The following is a 16,880-nucleotide window of genomic DNA, read 5'->3' as shown; positions in this document are numbered from 1 at the left end:
TCTTCCCGTTTTCTACGGGGTCAACCTCTGGCAGTGTGGTACGTGCCCCGAGGCGACCCCGGGGTCAGGCAGCGTGCTAGCTCAGGTCGAATCGCCAGTAAGTTTCTGGTCGCGACGCGTTAAACATCTCGCCGCGCTCTCTCTTTCCTTGTGCAACCCATGTGTCCCCCGATCCTTTGTGCTTACCGCGTGTTGCCCACGTGTTTTCAATTTCACTTTCCCGTTCATCCTTGTGTCTCTTGGTGTGTTAGCTTTGTGTTATGGAGCATCCTCGTCGTTGCCCTGGGCCTGTGGCTGGGAAGTCTTGCGGGGCTTTCCTCTCCAAGCCTGAGGTTGATCCCCACTCCCTGTGCTCCACGTGTAGGGGGAAAGCATGTTCCCCTACCTCTACGTGCCCGGAGTGTGCTAATTGGACGGAGATCCAGTGGGTGCTCTTTGGGACGAAGAAGAAGAAGGCAGCTAAGAAGATACCTAAAGATTCCAGCATTTCTTCGCCTGTAGGTTCGCCAGACGACTCTGCAGACCGTAGCGCCCGTCCTTCTTCCCCTACCCAGCGTAGGGGACGAGGTAAGTCCGTTGCGGGGAAGAGGCCCATTGCCCTTCCCCAAGAGTCTGATATTCCTGTGGGGGATGTTTCCAGTGTGGGGCAGGCATGTGTGGGGCCTGAGTGGAGTGCGGAAGTGTGGGTAGGAGGCGAGGGCCTGGTGCCCGCAGGTCCCGTCGCCTCGGAAGATCCAATGTGGGGTAGGCTGAGAGCCGATACTTCCCCTGCCTCGTGGTGTGTTTCGGGTGCTTCAACCGCCGGGGGAGACACGGAGAAAGGTAGTTCGTCGTCTTCGGACCTCGCCACGTGGGTGAAACCAAGGACTCCCTTCAGGTCTCCCGTTAGAGAGGATGTAGATCAATGGCTCTGTAAAGGGCTCGCGAGGTCCCCTCCGGCTCCCTCGGCTACGCTACCCCCCGTGTTTCTGCAACTGCCCACACCTGAGAAACGACGTGATTTCCCCCCCCCCCAGTCTTGGACGTGTCGGCCGGTCGTAGAGCTCCGTCCTCATCCTCGTCGTCGTCGTCATCGTCATCGGACTCTTCGTCTTCTTCGTCATCAGAGGATGAAGACTGGAACCTTAACAAAAGGAAGAGGGAGAAATCCCACAAGAAGAAAAAGTCTCGTTCCCGCTCGAGGCATGGTAGGAAACGGTCGAAGTCCTCTAAGAAAAAAGCGAAGAGGAGTAAGTCAAAGGACTGGGTGAATGTCACAGTGCCCCGGAGCGAGCTGTTTAGGTTTTCCACAGCTGCGGCCGCTTACGGGTGGCTCCCTAGAGCCTCGCCTTCGTTGTGTCACCCTCCTAGCTCCTCCTTCGGACTAGCCGCCCGGCATGAGGGCTCGAACCGGGACCTCTGTGTAATGTTTAACCCGACGGTAGCCTCCGCCCCTTCTTCCCTTAGGAAGGATATAAGGAGTACGAAGGAAGGCTTAGCGTCGACCACGGGCACCTTGGAGGCCTTCCTTAAGCACCAAGGGCGCCCGTCGGTCCGCATGGATCCCCCATCCACGGAGGCCCCCGTGGAACAAGGTACTCCCATGACGGATGCCTTTGTATCCACGGGGCAGACCATACCACTGGCAGGCTCGGAGGACGTTGGTACTCCCATGACGGATGCCTTCGTCCCCCCGGGGCAGCCCATACCACTGGCAGGCTCGTCGGGTGTTGTTTTTCCCACCGTCACGGCGTACCCCCGTACGGAGGAACTGGTGGAAGGAGGGGAGTGCTCGACGGACGACATCTCCTCCTACCGTAAGGTTCTTGACCTTATTCGAGGACACCACCGGTTAGATGAGCCCAAGCCCTCACCTGCAAAGGCCGTACTTTCCGGACTGTCCAGGATGATCGACAGTCCGGTACAACAAAAGCCATCTCTGTCTCTCCCTCTCGCTCAAGACGTAAAGTTGTGGATGGAGCAGATTGATGGATACTTGGCAGGACTAGCAGAGGCCCCCAGAAGCCAGAGTTCCTCCAAACTTCTTCCGGGCCTGAAATCCCAGAAACGTTTTTACGTTCCCGAAGGGCATCGCGGTGGTCCCCGTGTGGTGGAAGCAGCGGTGACCGCGCTGAACCAGGGAACCTCGGAAGACAGGGCATCTACGGCCCCCGTGTGCTTTTCCCCATTGGAAGCATCTATTATGGAGGACATGGCTCAGGACCTGGTCTACGTGTCCTCCTGGTTTGATTGGTGGTCGTGCGCTTTGGTGGGGTTTCAGGCATCACACGACCTCTCCCTCCCAGAAAATCAGGCCATGCTGAGGGATCTTGTTAGTTCTGGGGGCAAGGCTTTTAAATTCTTATCGTCCCAGTCTCTGTCGGTAGCTTCGAACTGGGTCCTGAGAAAAAGGGATACAGTATTGAGGAAGCTAGTGCACAAGTTGCCGGACAGGGAAGCAAGGAGACTGAGAAATTCCTCCGTGTGGGGGAATGACATTTTCCCCATCAATTTGGTGGAAGATACTATGGAGAAGGTCAGGAAAGTGAGAGAAGCGGATCCTAGGCCCCCGCCTATGAGGAAGGCCACGTTTAGGAGAGCCCCAACGGACGTCCCTCACTCCTCACAGGCCACACTCTTGCTGCCCCAAAGAGAACCTCCTTCAGCCCTTTGGCTTCAAGCCTCGCAGCAGCCCACCCGTAGGACCACGGCAGGCCCTCAGTCAGCCTGCAGACCCTCCTATGGTAACGCTAGGAGAGGTAGATCTGGCCGCTCCTCCAGGAGAAGGTAGGAAGAGAGGCCCCCTACTCCCGCAGGAGCCCCTAGTAGGGGGATGCCTCAGACATTTTTGGCAAGCATGGCGGGATCTCGGTGCGGATCCCTGGACGGTGACGGTCCTGAAGGAGGGCTACAGACTCCCGTTCCTAGAAGAGCCTCCCCCTCTCATCCCAGCCCAGAGGGCTGATTGGCTGGTTCCAAAGGACCCCTTGAAGAGGTCGACGCTACAAGAGGAAGTAGCGTCCATGATCGACAAGGGAGCTTTGGAGACAGTGGAGAACCCCGGCCCGGGTTTCTTCACCAGGCTCTTCCTTGTGGAAAAATCGACAGGAGGGTGGAGGCCAGTCATAGATCTCTCAGCCCTCAACAAGTTCGTCTCAAAGACGGATTTCAAGATGGGTACCCCCAAGACGGTGATCGCAGCCTTGAGGCAGGGGGATTTCCTCATGTCTCTCGACCTCAAGGATGCCTATTTTCAAATCCCCGTGCACCCCTCCAGTAGGAAGTTCCTCAGGATCAAGTGGGAGTCCAGTGTCCTGCAGTTCAAAACCCTGTGCTTCGGCCTCTCGACGGCCCCGCAAGTGTTCACGAGAGTGTTCGCCGCGATCTCGGCGTGGGCACACGAGAAAGGCATTCGACTTCTCAGGTACCTGGACGACTGGTTGCTGCTTTCTGCCTCAAGGGAACAACTGAAGGAGCAAGGCGTTATGTTGCTCGACCTCTGCAAGGTGTTAGGGATCACGGTCAACCTAGGGAAGTCCCAGCTAGTCCCCAGCACCAGGATGACTTACTTGGGGATGGTCCTGGACACCCAGTTAGTAAGGGCCTTCCCCTCAGAAGAAAGGTTAGCCAACCTAGAACGTATCCTTCAACCCTTCCTGACGGGACAACCCAGGAGGGCCAAGGACTGGCAGAAGTTACTGGGTCATCTGGTTTCCCTGGAAAAATTAGTACCGCAAGGGTGCCTCAGGCTCCGCCCGGTACAGTGGAATCTAAAGGAGTCGTGGATCCAAGGCAAGGAGCCCCACAAAGTAGTGCCAGTCCTCCCGAAGACGAGAGAGACCCTTCTTTGGTGGAGCATCAGGTCAAACACAGAGAAGGGAATGCCCTTCGCCTCCGACCCCCCGGAGATGCTGTTGTTCACGGACGCATCGAAGGAGGGCTGGGGAGCGCACCTGCTAGGAAAATCAGCAAAAGGGCAGTGGTCCAGCGAGGAGGCGTCTCTCCATATAAACATCCTGGAGATGATAGCAGTTCTAAGGGCGTGTCGACAGTTCATACACTTACTGCGAGGGAACACTGTGGCGTTAATGTGCGACAACGCCACAGTAGTGGCGTATGTAAAGAAGCAGGGAGGCATGAAGTCAAAGGTCCTCTGCGCCCTAGCCACGGAACTGTTGGAGTGGGCCACAGAAGAAGGGATGGAACTGACGGCAAGGTTCATTCCAGGAAAGAGGAACGTGATGGCCGACGGCCTCAGCAGGGCGGGTCAAGTGATAGGTTCGGAGTGGACCCTACACCCGGAGGTAGCTCGAGCAGTCATCCTAATGTGGGGCTCCCCAGTGATAGACTTGTTCGCCACACGTCTGAATGCCCAACTCCCCGTGTTCTGTTCTCCAATCCCAGACCCGTCAGCAGCGTTCGAGGACGCCTTCCAACATCCCTGGGACGGTCTCGATGTGTACGCCTTCCCTCCCTTCAGTTTGAACAGGCAAGTGCTGAACAGAGTGAGAGTGTCGTCCAACCTGTCGATGACTTTAGTAGCACCCTGGTGGCCGGAGAGAGACTGGTTCGCAGACCTAAAGGAATTAGCTCTTCGTCCTCCTTGGCCGCTTCCGGACAGGCCAGACCTCCTGCGACAACCTCACTTTCACAGGTGGCACGAAAACCCTCGATCCCTCCGCCTTCACGCGTGGAGGTTATCGAGAAGCTCCTGAAGAAAGAAGGATACTCATTGAGAACCGCGACGAGGATGTTTGGTTGTCTACCAGTCGAAGTGGGCAGTCTTCCTTAAGTGGTGTGCATCCAAAAACATCAGGCCCTTAGGGGCGTCGATCCAGGACATTGCAGACTTTCTGGTGTACCTGAGAGACGACGTGGGTTCGTCCATCACAACCATAAAAGGAGTTCGAGCAGCCCTAGGTCAAGTCTTCCTCCTTAGGGGCATTGACTTAGGAGCCTCGAGGCACATCTCGATGAACGTTTTGAGCAATCATGTCCCCCCCAGGAGGTACGGGTTCCGCAGTGGGACTTAGCAAGGGTTCTCAAAGTTCTGTCAGAGCCGCCCTTCGAACCTCTCAGGGACGTAGTAGACAGAGAACTCACCCTTAAAACAGCTTTTCTTTTAGCCCTGGCCTCGGCGAAGAGAGTTAGTGAGTTACACGGCCTCTCTTACGAGGTCTCACACTCCAAAGGGTGGAGGGAAGTTGTCTTTAGGTTCGTCCCTAGTTTTGTGGCGAAAACGCAGAACCCAGCGTGTTGGGATCCTCGGTTCGAGGTTTTTTCGGTGCCAGCCATCCCTCGATCCGACAACCCGAAGGATCTCCTCTTATGTCCTGTACGAACTGTAAGAAAATACCTGGAAAGGACTGCAAAATACCGCCCTCAGATCAAAAATTTATTCATCTCAACAGGCCGGGTGAAGAAACCGGTCTCGAAAAATTCTATCTCTTTTTGGCTGAGACAAGTGATAAAGAGGGCCTACGAGGCTTCTGGGACTCCTCTCCCTGGAAAACCAAGACCTCATGATATCAGGGCTCTGAGCACCTCTCTGGCTTTCGAGAAAAACATGGCTGTGGGTAAGATCCTGAAGGCTGGGACCTGGTCTAGACAGTCCACCTTCACAGAACATTATCTAAAAGAGTGTACGAGAAAATCCTTGGACAAGTTTTCTATTGGCCCGATCGTGTCGGCCCTTCAGGAGATCTAAGGTCATAGCCCCAGGGTAACCGGGGGTGTTAATGCCAAGAGACACTAGTTCCTTCCTTAACCTTACCCCCCCCTCCCCTTTTTCCTTCCTTCCCCGGATCGAACGGGCCAGGAAGATGATGAGAAGACCTTAATCACTGAAAGGAACACAATTCAAGAAATTGGTTTTGAAAAGGTAAGCCATTTAGACACTAAGTGAGTTTTTTGGATAGTTTTCCCCTACTTTTCGTGCAGTTTTCAAGTGGTCTTAGAATCAAGACCTCCTTAGAGGTTCCCTCTCTCGCGTGCCTCCCCGTCGAATCCTGATTCCTGCAGGACACTCCCACCTCCTAAAGTGTAAGGTAAGAAGGTAGTTCTAGGTAAGTAACCGTGTTGGAACAAATCACAAATTTTTAAGTAATTTGTATTTTTCCTAACATACTTACCTAGAACTACCTCCGGGTTATGGCCCTCCCATCCTTCCCCGAAAACCTGCAGGATCGAGTAATACCTATTCCAACGAAACTTACTGGCGATTCGACCTGAGCTAGCACGCTGCCTGACCCCGGGGTCGCCTCGGGGCACGTACCACACTGCCAGAGGTTGACCCCATAGAAAACGGGAAGAGGGAGATAAACTATACAAAAAGCTGGTCGGTTAGGTAGAGTTAACCAGTAACTCCTAAGAAGGTAGTTCTAGGTAAGTATGTTAGGAAAAATACAAATTACTTAAAATTTTTTTATTTTTTACTCCTTTTCTTTTGCTTAGGTTCATACAGTAATATATCCCATTGATGGGAAACCCTGTTTTTATGATAAATGTAGGTTGAATCGACTACTGTATTATATGACAAAACAGATCCACGTTCTATATGTGTACCATGTGGGGGTTAAGTGTGCTTCATTTTGGAGTGGTTTTTGAAATGTGAGCACTTATTGGATGCTTAAATTACACAGCATTTTCATTTAATTAAGGTTGGAGTCAAGGATAAGTACAAACACCTGAAAGGGTTATGGTGGCCGATGTGGTAACGTCCCTGACTGGCGAACGCCAGACTGGGGTTCAAGTACTGTTCAAAGTCGTTAGTTTCTTTGGTCGCTGCAATCTCACCATCCTTATTTTGGGAAGCCTATAGGGCTATCTGCTGAGTCATCAGCAGCCATTGCCAGGCCCTCCTTGGTCCTAGCTTGGGTGGAGAAGGGGCTTGGAGGCTGATCGTATGTATATATGGCCAGTCTCTAGGGCATTGTCCTACTCATTAGGGCAGTATCACTGTCCCTTGCCCCTGCCATTCATGAGCGGCCTTTAAACTTTTAAAAAGAGAGTTCTTCAAGTTTAGGCTGTGGTTCAAGTAATCTGATTTTTTTAACCCTCATGAATTCTGTTCCCCCTACAGTATTTCCTCTGGCCATCAGAATGAAATTCCACTATTAGTTATAGATACAGTAGTGAATTTGAGGTTAGAGAAGAGGAATTAAATTTATAAGTTATTAATTGGTAGGACTTAAAGATGAAATATGGGAAAATATCTATTGGTTATTAGATGACAAAATTAAAGTTTTTTGGGTTACTGTACTAAAATAAATTTTTTAATTATCTAATGTTAAATGTAATGCCTGATGTAAAGAGCCCTCCTGATGAAGAACGCCAGGTCCTTGAAGTACTCAACCATTGAAGTTATTATACCAGTTACCTATCTGAGCATGCATCCTTTTTAAAGTTATATTTGTCTTACTCGGTAACATTTGGAGTTGTATCGTCCCATAGGGCTCCAACTATTAGTATTGCTTTCAATTATTCTGGAACTAAGAAAAAGTGAAAGATAATAACCAGCTCTTCTCAGGATAAAGCAGTTAATGCTTCTCTTACGAGACCATGATCAAGGCGCATGTAGTGCTAGTCCAGTTTACTGTATGTATGTCAAACTTTAGCATCTCAGGCTGAACTCTCCCATATGGCTCCATCTATTAACACTACTGTAGCTCATTTCTAAGACTAATATCCACCAAGTGTTGTATCATTATATATACAGTGACTTGAGTTTATGTTAATCCTTTTCCAGACATTCTCTACCTCTGTTGTGGCAGTGCCATCTTTTGATCAGTTTATGTCCCAGTTTAAGCCTAAGAGTTCAGAATTTATAGAGAAGCCAAGTGTGTCTTCTCACCCAGTCACTTTGCTTCATCTTGGTGCAAGGTTTGTACCTTGACCTAGATTTTTACCTTGTCCCTTATGTTGACCACGTTATAGTTACAGCAAGTAGTCCAGAGATAAGTTCCTTTCCTAAGTTTATATTTCTTCAAGTTGTTATATCTGTTTTGGGATTAGGTTATATTGATCGTAGTTTACTGCTGGCCCTTTGTATGTGTGTTTTCAGGGTGTTAGGCTCTGTCTCTTCTAATCCTTTTAATACAATTCTTTTTTACTTTTCAGCTCCTGAGGCAGATTGCTATGATAAAAAAATTAACTCTTCTTTCAAGATTGTAGTATAAAATTCTGTAATTTTATTTCAGAATTTAGTTAGCTGCAAAAGTCAACAACTATATCCTCTTAAGATACCCAGGTTTATGCTTTATAATCTGATTTCAATCCAATTATTTCCCCCAAGGCAAGCTAAGGTAGAATCGGTACATTCTAAGATAAATATGGCTTCTTTTTCTCCAGTGATATTATCAGCTCCAGGCAATTGTAGTTGCATGTTGGATTACCTTAAGGATCAGTTAACCTCTTTTACTATGAATGACAATGAGAGTTTTGTATTCTGCAAAGCAATCTGTGATATCTGATGGTACAGTGGTTATTTTCCTAGTAATAATTATCAGGGCTTTGAGAGTTTTGGCAGCTCTAAAAACCAACTACTTTGATTACTCCATTACAGGAGTCCTTTACAATTTCCTGGTGCCTATAGCTAATAAGAAGGAAGACCTTGAATTAAATAAATTTCTAAAACCTTTATTAATTCTGAACTCTTTTTATGTAGACCTCCTGAGAAAGCAATCATATTTTATTTTATTTTTCAATTTAAGGTTAAAAATTAATCTAAAAAACCTATCTCTCTCAGACGCTGGTAATTCTGTATTTAAGAATGATAACATCAGTTCCATATATTTCTTCTCCCTCGGAGAGGGGAGTGCAAATCTTTCTATCTCTTATCAAGGAATTTTGGACATCAAGACCATTTTGCTCACAAGTGGATGAGATTTATTGGGTCAATGTCATCAATGCAATAACATAGTTTCTAACAATGAGACCTATTCAATGTCTTAAATATTCTTTGAGACAGTTATTCCCTCCTCTTCTAAGCTTAGATAGCTTTCTCACTTATATGCCGTATTGGGACTTTATTTTTGAAATGCAGTTATAGCTATAAAAATTTAACGGAAGAGTTTTTGTAGCAGGAAGTACAAAGACCTGAAAAAATCCAGACCAGTCTTTTATTATCTGAGACTAACAACTCCCCTTGAAGTCTCAGAACAAGTAAAATGTTAGCTAAAATTGGAAAAGAGGCACCAATAGAATGAGTGTCCATTAGGCAGCTACCAACACTTGTAATGATGAAACTTGTATCTATTAGCTAACTCTGCACCTAAAATTTTCTTAGGGGGCACCACAATTTTCATTTGAAGATCCACCTGGTCTTACTAACCAATTGTATAATCAATGGTGGCAGATGCACTTCACCTGAATTCCTTTTCTAGTGAACTCACCACAAATCATTTGAATCAAGCTGGTAAATTCATACTTCTTTTACAATTTCTCCTTCATCTTGGTTAGCATATATTTTCATTACTGTACATGATGTAGTGATTCAAGAGAGGCACTTTTGCTTTAATAATTCTTAGTTGTTTTTGATCCATTATAACTCGCTGCATCAGTATTACTGACATATCATTTATAGATATTTCATAAACTGAACAATTTAACATTTGGTGTATGTAACGTACACTAATGTAGTTGATTTATTAAACAATAAGAAATAACTTATGTAAAAATAGTAATATAATGAATTGAGCTGGATGGTGACTTTGGTTGTCTGATTGAAAGCATGGAATATGCACATTTGACTGACATGATTGTACTGGAAAAAATCTGAAATGACAGCTCCTCCTGTGGTATAATGTAACCTTATTAGGTTAGAGTAATAAATTTTTTGCTCAACCCAAAATATCTTTTCTAATAGTGACCATTTGTGTTTTTTCTTCATTTATGAATTTTACTGTCCATGTACTTGATTACCTTTGAATATTAGGTGATATGGTTCATTTGGTTACAATACAGTTACATGTTACAATTCTCAGTAAATTATTTGCACAACTGTGAGATGTTTTCTTAGATAATGATATACCTTCTAAGCTGCATTTTATGTCTAAAAGATGAACTATTAAGATGATGGTTAGCCACGGCCTAAGAAATTGTGCTTAAAAATTAGCAGCCAATAACTTCAGTTCATGCTACCAACAGCTTAATAAAGTATTGTAAACAGTAACTTTTTTTAGTTAAAGAAAAGTATCTTGGTTAAGAAATTCCAAGACTGTAAATTAAACGAAGGTAGTATTTGCTGCAGTAAAAAGCTACCATTGAAGCAGAAAATATAACAACCATAAGTTTTGATTATTGCCATGCATAATGAATTATGTATAATTTCAGAACTACAAAGTGGTGAAACTTAAAGTCAATAGGAAAATTTTGCTGATAATTTTCAAGGCAATAGGTTCAATTAAGTGTTCAACGGGCTCATAGAGAACTTTTCATGCACTGTATCCCATTCCATATGAGTGCTAAAATAATCTAGTCTGTATACAATATAGTTCATTATTTAGCAAGGATTTTCGAAATCACTATCAATATTTTATGTGAGATGAGTGAGCTGAAGAAAAATAAGAAGAAGAGTTAAGTATAGTTGTTTTTTATATCCGCAGTAAATTTGTTCAAGGACCTAATGTTGATGCATGAAATCACTGATGAAGCAGATCTTTGTGTAAGTATTACCAAGTATAAATCTTTGGTGAAGTTGCAATTGCAGTTTACAGTGATAAAACTTTCTTATAGATTGTACATATTAAGACTAAAGTAAAACAATTAAAAAAATTATTTTAGCACATACCTAAGAAGAATATTATTATTTTTCATTTTCTGTGCATGATTTATTTCAATACTTAAGTATACTATATATGCTTGGATTGCTGTATGATCAAGCTGGTTACTAGATGGTAGGTAACATATTTAAAGTTAACATAGCGTTTTGAGTTTTGTAGTTTGATATTTAGATTCCTCATAATTTCCAATATGTGCAGCTACTGTAAATCAGTACAATATTCATAATCAGGTAAATGTAAGCAAGTCTCATTTTCTGGATTCATTAATGAAACGACAGGATTCATATGGATGTTTATTGTGAAATAACAGAGAGTTGATTGACTACCACAGCGTAACGGTAACCGATTGTCGCCCGATATCAGTCAGCAGCACATGATCACAACTTATTGTACTCCCCCCCACCACCACCACCAAGGTTGTACATAGAACCTTGTGGAAAAGTATTTACATGTGGGAAATTTTGTTCTCCGGGAGAACTTCCTTACATCAGACATCTAAAATTCTCCTTGGGGGGATCAGAGTGCCATCACTCCCTATGCCAACAAGGAAAATGTATAGGATGTTGTAGTATATAAACCTGAAACACAGACTTTATGCCCATACAATTAATGAGGGTAAGGACACGGTCTTGGACCGAGTCTACGGCTCCCAGAAGCCCTCTAGGGCCAGTGCAGCCTTGCCCTGGTCACAAGGGATGAAGAGTGCCAGAGACAAGGTCGAAGGACAGCTCTCCGAGCTTGCCTCCTCCAACAGATCCAGCGCCGGTAACAAGCTCCTCCCTCCTCCTCGAGTCCACCAGAGGAGGTATTTCAAGATCTTAGAGGAGACTTGTTTGAGTCGTCTCATTCACCATTCTGTGGAAGAACTCACTGGGGGAGTCCCTCTAGAGAGACTTTCCAACCGACAGGTTTTGTATTCTGCTACTGAGATCCTAAGCCAGGAGAAGATGGCGAAGTGTGCCATGCAGGCAACTTCGTGGCTTGACATCTGGCTGGGGTCTCTGGGCATCCTGGGCATCCTGGTGCGGTCTGAGGACCTGTCCAAAGAAAGCACCAGGAGGCTGGAGACCAGTCATCAACCTCTCGACCCTGAACGGGTTTGTCAAACAGACTCCGTTCAGCATGGAGACGGCAGACACGGTCAGACTTGCAGTGAGACCGCAAGACTTCATGTGTACACTGGACCTGAAGGACGCGTACTTCCAGATCCCAGTCCATCCGTCTTCCAGGAAGTACCTAAGATTTTGCCTAGACAACAAGATCTACCAGTTCAAGGTACTGTGCTTCGGTCTCTCCACAGCTCCTCAGGTGTTCACCAGAGTGTTCACCCTTATATCATTGTGGGCTCACAGGATCGGTATCCTTCTCCTCCGTTACCTGGACGACTGGCTGATCCTAGCAGACTCGGAGTCAACCCTTCTTCGTCACCGAGACAGGCTTCTCGAGCTTTGCCAGGATCTGGGGATCATGGTAAATCTCGAGAAGTCCTCTCTTCAGCCCTCTCAGAAACTGGTATACCTAAGCATGGTCATAGACACCAATCTCCATAAAGCCTTCCCATCAGACAACAGGATAGCAAGGCTGAGGAGGGTCGCAAGGCCTTTCCTCAAACAAGAAGAACTTCCAGCCCAAACATGGTTTCGTCTCCTCAGCCACCTCTCTTCCTTGGCCCGTCTGGTTCCCAATGGTCGCCTCAGAATGAGATCCTTCCAGTGGCGACTCAAGTCTCGGTGGAATCAAGGACATGATTCCCCAGACTCTCTGATCCCTATGGGTCCTGCGGAACAGACGGACCTTCGGTGGTGGCTAGCAGACGAGAACCTACGAAAGGGAGTGGATCTTCTCGTCCTTCCCCCGGATTTGATGTTGTTTTCGGACGCATCGAAGATAGGGTGGGGGGCCCACGTTCTGAACCACAGGACCTCAGGCCTGTGGTCAGAATCAGAAAGGTACCTCCACATAAGCCTGCTGCTAGAAATGAAGGCCGTATCCCTGGCACTTCAGAAGTTCCATCAGGTCCTGGCGGGCCACTCTGTGGTGGTGATGAGTGAGAATACACAGTAGTGGCTTATATCAACAAGCAGGGAGGTACCTTCTCGGAACAGCTATCCCATCTTGCAGTAGAGATACCGAGATGGTCCGAAGTCCACTCGGTCACGCTTTCAGCTCGCTTCATTCCAGGCAAAAGGAATGTGCTCGCCGACAGTCTGAGCAGAGCAACGCAGATAGTGAGTACCGAATGGACTTTGGATCCTCAAGTAGCCAAGAAAGTCCTGACTTTGTGGGGTTCCCCGACTGTGGATCTGTTCGCTACAGCGCTGAACTTCAAGCTCCCGCTGTACTGCTCCCCAGTCCCGGACCCCAAGGCTCTCTGGCAAGATGCCTTCCAACAACTGTGGGACAACATCGACGCTTACGCCTTTCCCCCGTTCTGTCTGATGAGGAGGGTGCTCAACAAGACCAGAATATCGGTCAATCTATCGATGACCCTGATAGCTCCGCTATGGCATCACGCAGAGTGGTTTCCGGACCTCCTGCAACTCCTGACGGAGCCCCCGAGAGAACTCCCTCCACGTCACGAGCTTCTCAAACAACCACACGCCAACATCTTCCACAAAGCCGTTGCTTCGCTTCAAATTCATGCCTGGAGACTATCCAGCACCTCCTCGCAGAGAGAGGATTTTCACAACAAGTTGCGAATAGGATGTCTGGACACCTGCGCAGGTCATCCGCAGGGGTCTACCAGGCGAAGTGGGAGTTTTCTGTGGTTGGTGTCGTGGAAGGGGTATCTCTCCACTCGATGCCACTATTCCAGCAGTAGCGGAGTTCTTTGTGTATTTGCGGGAAGAAATGCGCCTTTCAGTCTCAGCGGTGAATGGCTATTGCTCAGCCTTAAGTCTAGCCTTCAGGCTTAAAGGAGTGGACATTTCTTCCTCGCTGGAACGTTCTCTATTCATACGGAGTTATGAACTTACCTGCCCTCAGTCGGAAGTGAGACCTCCTCCATGGATATATATATATATATATATATATATATATATATATATATATATATATATATATATATATATTTGTATATATATATATATATATATATATATATATATATATATATATATATATATTTGTATATATATATATATATATATATATATATATATATATATATATATACAAATATATATATATATATATATATATATATATATATATATATATACAAATATATATATATATATATATATATATATATATATATATATATATATACAAATATATATATATATATATATATATATATATATATATATATATATATATATATATATATATATATATATATATATATATATACATACATACAGTACATACATACATACAGTAGTACCCTGGGGGACGGCGTCCCCAGCTTACATTTTTTTCACATTACGGTGTGCAATACTGTATGATGTTTTTTCGTCCCCTCGTTACGACATTTTCCCTACCTTACGGCATCCAATTCCAAAACTCAAACTTGGCGGTATCTACGCGTACGACTGTGCGAATCACTAGTTTACCACCTCGCTTATACGTCACTGCATTCGTCACTAAGAGGCTGGTCTGCTATTGATCGGCGTCACGGCGTCACTAAGATGCCGATACGCTATTGGCCGAAATCCCTCCCACAATGCCTGAGAGAGATGCTGCCTCTCTCTCTCTTTGTCATACGCGCACTCAGTTCAGAGTCTTGTGTGCATTTCGTAAAGACTTGATCTCGTGTGAGTACTTGTGATATCGTATTTTTTGTGCATTTTAGTGCTTAATTCTAACTTTAATTCGTTAGTCATGGGTCCCAAGATTGCTAGTGATGTTAAAGGCAGAAGTAAGAAGATGATTACTATGAAAACGAAGCTTGAGATCATAAAGAAATATGAAGAAGGTATGCGCATCGTTACCCTCGCTAGTATGTATGGCCGTAACCAATCTACGATTGGTACAATTATCAAGAATAAGAAAGCCATTAAAGTAGGTAAGTCTTCTAAAGGCATGACTGTCCTTGCCAGTGGAAGGACCTCAATCAACGATGAGATGGAGAGACTCTTTTTTTTTTTTTCTGTGGATTAAAGAGAAGGAAATCGCTGGTGATGCACTCATGCAATCGGTAATTTCGCACAAGGCGAGCGCCATCTTTGCCAATCTCGTGGAAGCCCAGAGAGACGGCTGAGGCGAAGAAACGTCGCAGAAAGCCCCCCAAGAGTTCAAGGCTTCTCATGGGTGGTTTGATCGCTTTAGGAAGAGGACTGGTATTCACTCTGTCGTCAGGCATGGAGAGGCGGTCAGTTCTGACAAGAAAGTAGCAGAAGAATTCCTCAAGAAGTTTGAGAACGTAATTTCCAGAGAAGGCTACATTCCTAAGCAAGTGTTCAACTGTGATGAAACTGGCCTTTTCTGGAAGAAAATGCCCCGTCGTACATATATCACAGCTGAAGAAAGGAAACCTCCTGGCCATAAACCAGTGAAGGACAGACTTACGCTCGCATTTTGTGCAAATGCCAGTGGGGACTTAAAAATTAAGCCCCTACTGGTATACCACTCAGAAAATCCTCGTGCCTTCAAGGCACAAAATATCACGAAGGAGAGGCTCTCGGTATTTTGGAAGTCTAATGCTAAGGCCTGGGTCACGAGGACCATATTTCTTAAGTGGATAAACGTCTGCTTTGGTCCTGCTGTCAAGAACTTTTTAGAAGAGAACGATCTTCCTCTCAAATGTCTCCTGGTACTGGACAATGCCCCTGCTCACCTTCCTGGCCTCGAGGACATCATTCATCCTGACTTCTCCTTCATTAAGGTTCTCTATCTGCCACCAAACAGCACCCCTCTCCTCCAGCCTATGGACCAGCAAGTGATTGCCAACTTTAAGAAGCTTTACACGAAGCATCTGTTCAAAAGATGCTTCGAAGTGACCGAAAGCACTCAACTCACCCTCTGTGAATTTTGGAAGGGGCATTTTGACATCGTTCAATGCCTGAAGATGATCGACACAGCTGGGAATGAGGTTTCACGGCGCACCTTGAACTCCTCATGGAAGAAACTGTGGCCAACTGTTGTAGCAGACAAGACTTTGAAGGTTTCGATCCCTCAATCGAAGATGAGGCCGTTGATGATCCTGCCCCTGAGGGTGATGTTGAGGAAATAATTTCAATCGGGAGGTCCATGGGGCTTGTTGTCGATGAGGCTGACGTCCATAACCTTATCGAGGAGAAAAGGGAGGAGCTTACGACTGAAGACTTAAAGGAGTTGGAGGCAATGCAGTTAACCATCATTCAAGAAGAGCACAGTTCTAGTGGTGGCGAGGATGGGGGGGGATGGCTGAAGAAACGACATCATCCGAAATAAGGGAAGCTATCGGTTGGTATGAAAACCTTACGAGTTTCATTGAAAAGAAACACCAAGAAAAACTTCACACAAGTCTTCTTATGCAGAGTGTTAATGACAAGTGTATGAGTCATTTTAGAAATATGTTGAGGAATCGTCAGAAACAGGCTTCTTTGGATAGATATTTCTCCAAAAGAGAAGTGTCAGAAGGCAAAGACGATTATAGTGATTGTATTAAAAAAGCTAAAAAAAGAGTAATTTTTTAAGTTCTAAAAAAGAAAAATCATAAAAAAAATTTCAAAAGATAAAAATATTAAAAAAAAAATTTAAATTTTAAGTTTTTAATAGTAAGAATAAATTTACTATTAAGTGTACATAACATAATTAGCATTGATACGTTCTTATATCTATCGTCTCCTCACCCCCTCTGCCTCCACCCACTACCAGCTCAAGTCACGTCACTCCAAAGGTAAATAAGATTTAATTTTTCCTTTACAGTACTGTACAGTATATAATTTTTATTTATCCTGTACATGTTATTCAATTATATACTGTACAGTATATAAGTATACTGTAGTACAGTGCTTACTATACTACTGTACTGTATTTTGTTACATACTAATTTTCAATATTTTTACCTGAGGTTTTACACGCATTAGCTATTCTATTACCTGCCATACGACATTTTCACCATACGATACCAACTCCAGAACGGATTAATGTCGTATGGTGGGGGCCTTTTGTACATATATATGTGTGTATATA

Source organism: Palaemon carinicauda, chromosome 1 (assembly GCF_036898095.1).
Source record: "Palaemon carinicauda isolate YSFRI2023 chromosome 1, ASM3689809v2, whole genome shotgun sequence".
Classification (NCBI taxonomy): Eukaryota; Metazoa; Arthropoda; class Malacostraca; order Decapoda; family Palaemonidae; genus Palaemon; species Palaemon carinicauda.
Note: the sequence above shows the minus strand (reverse complement) of the source record.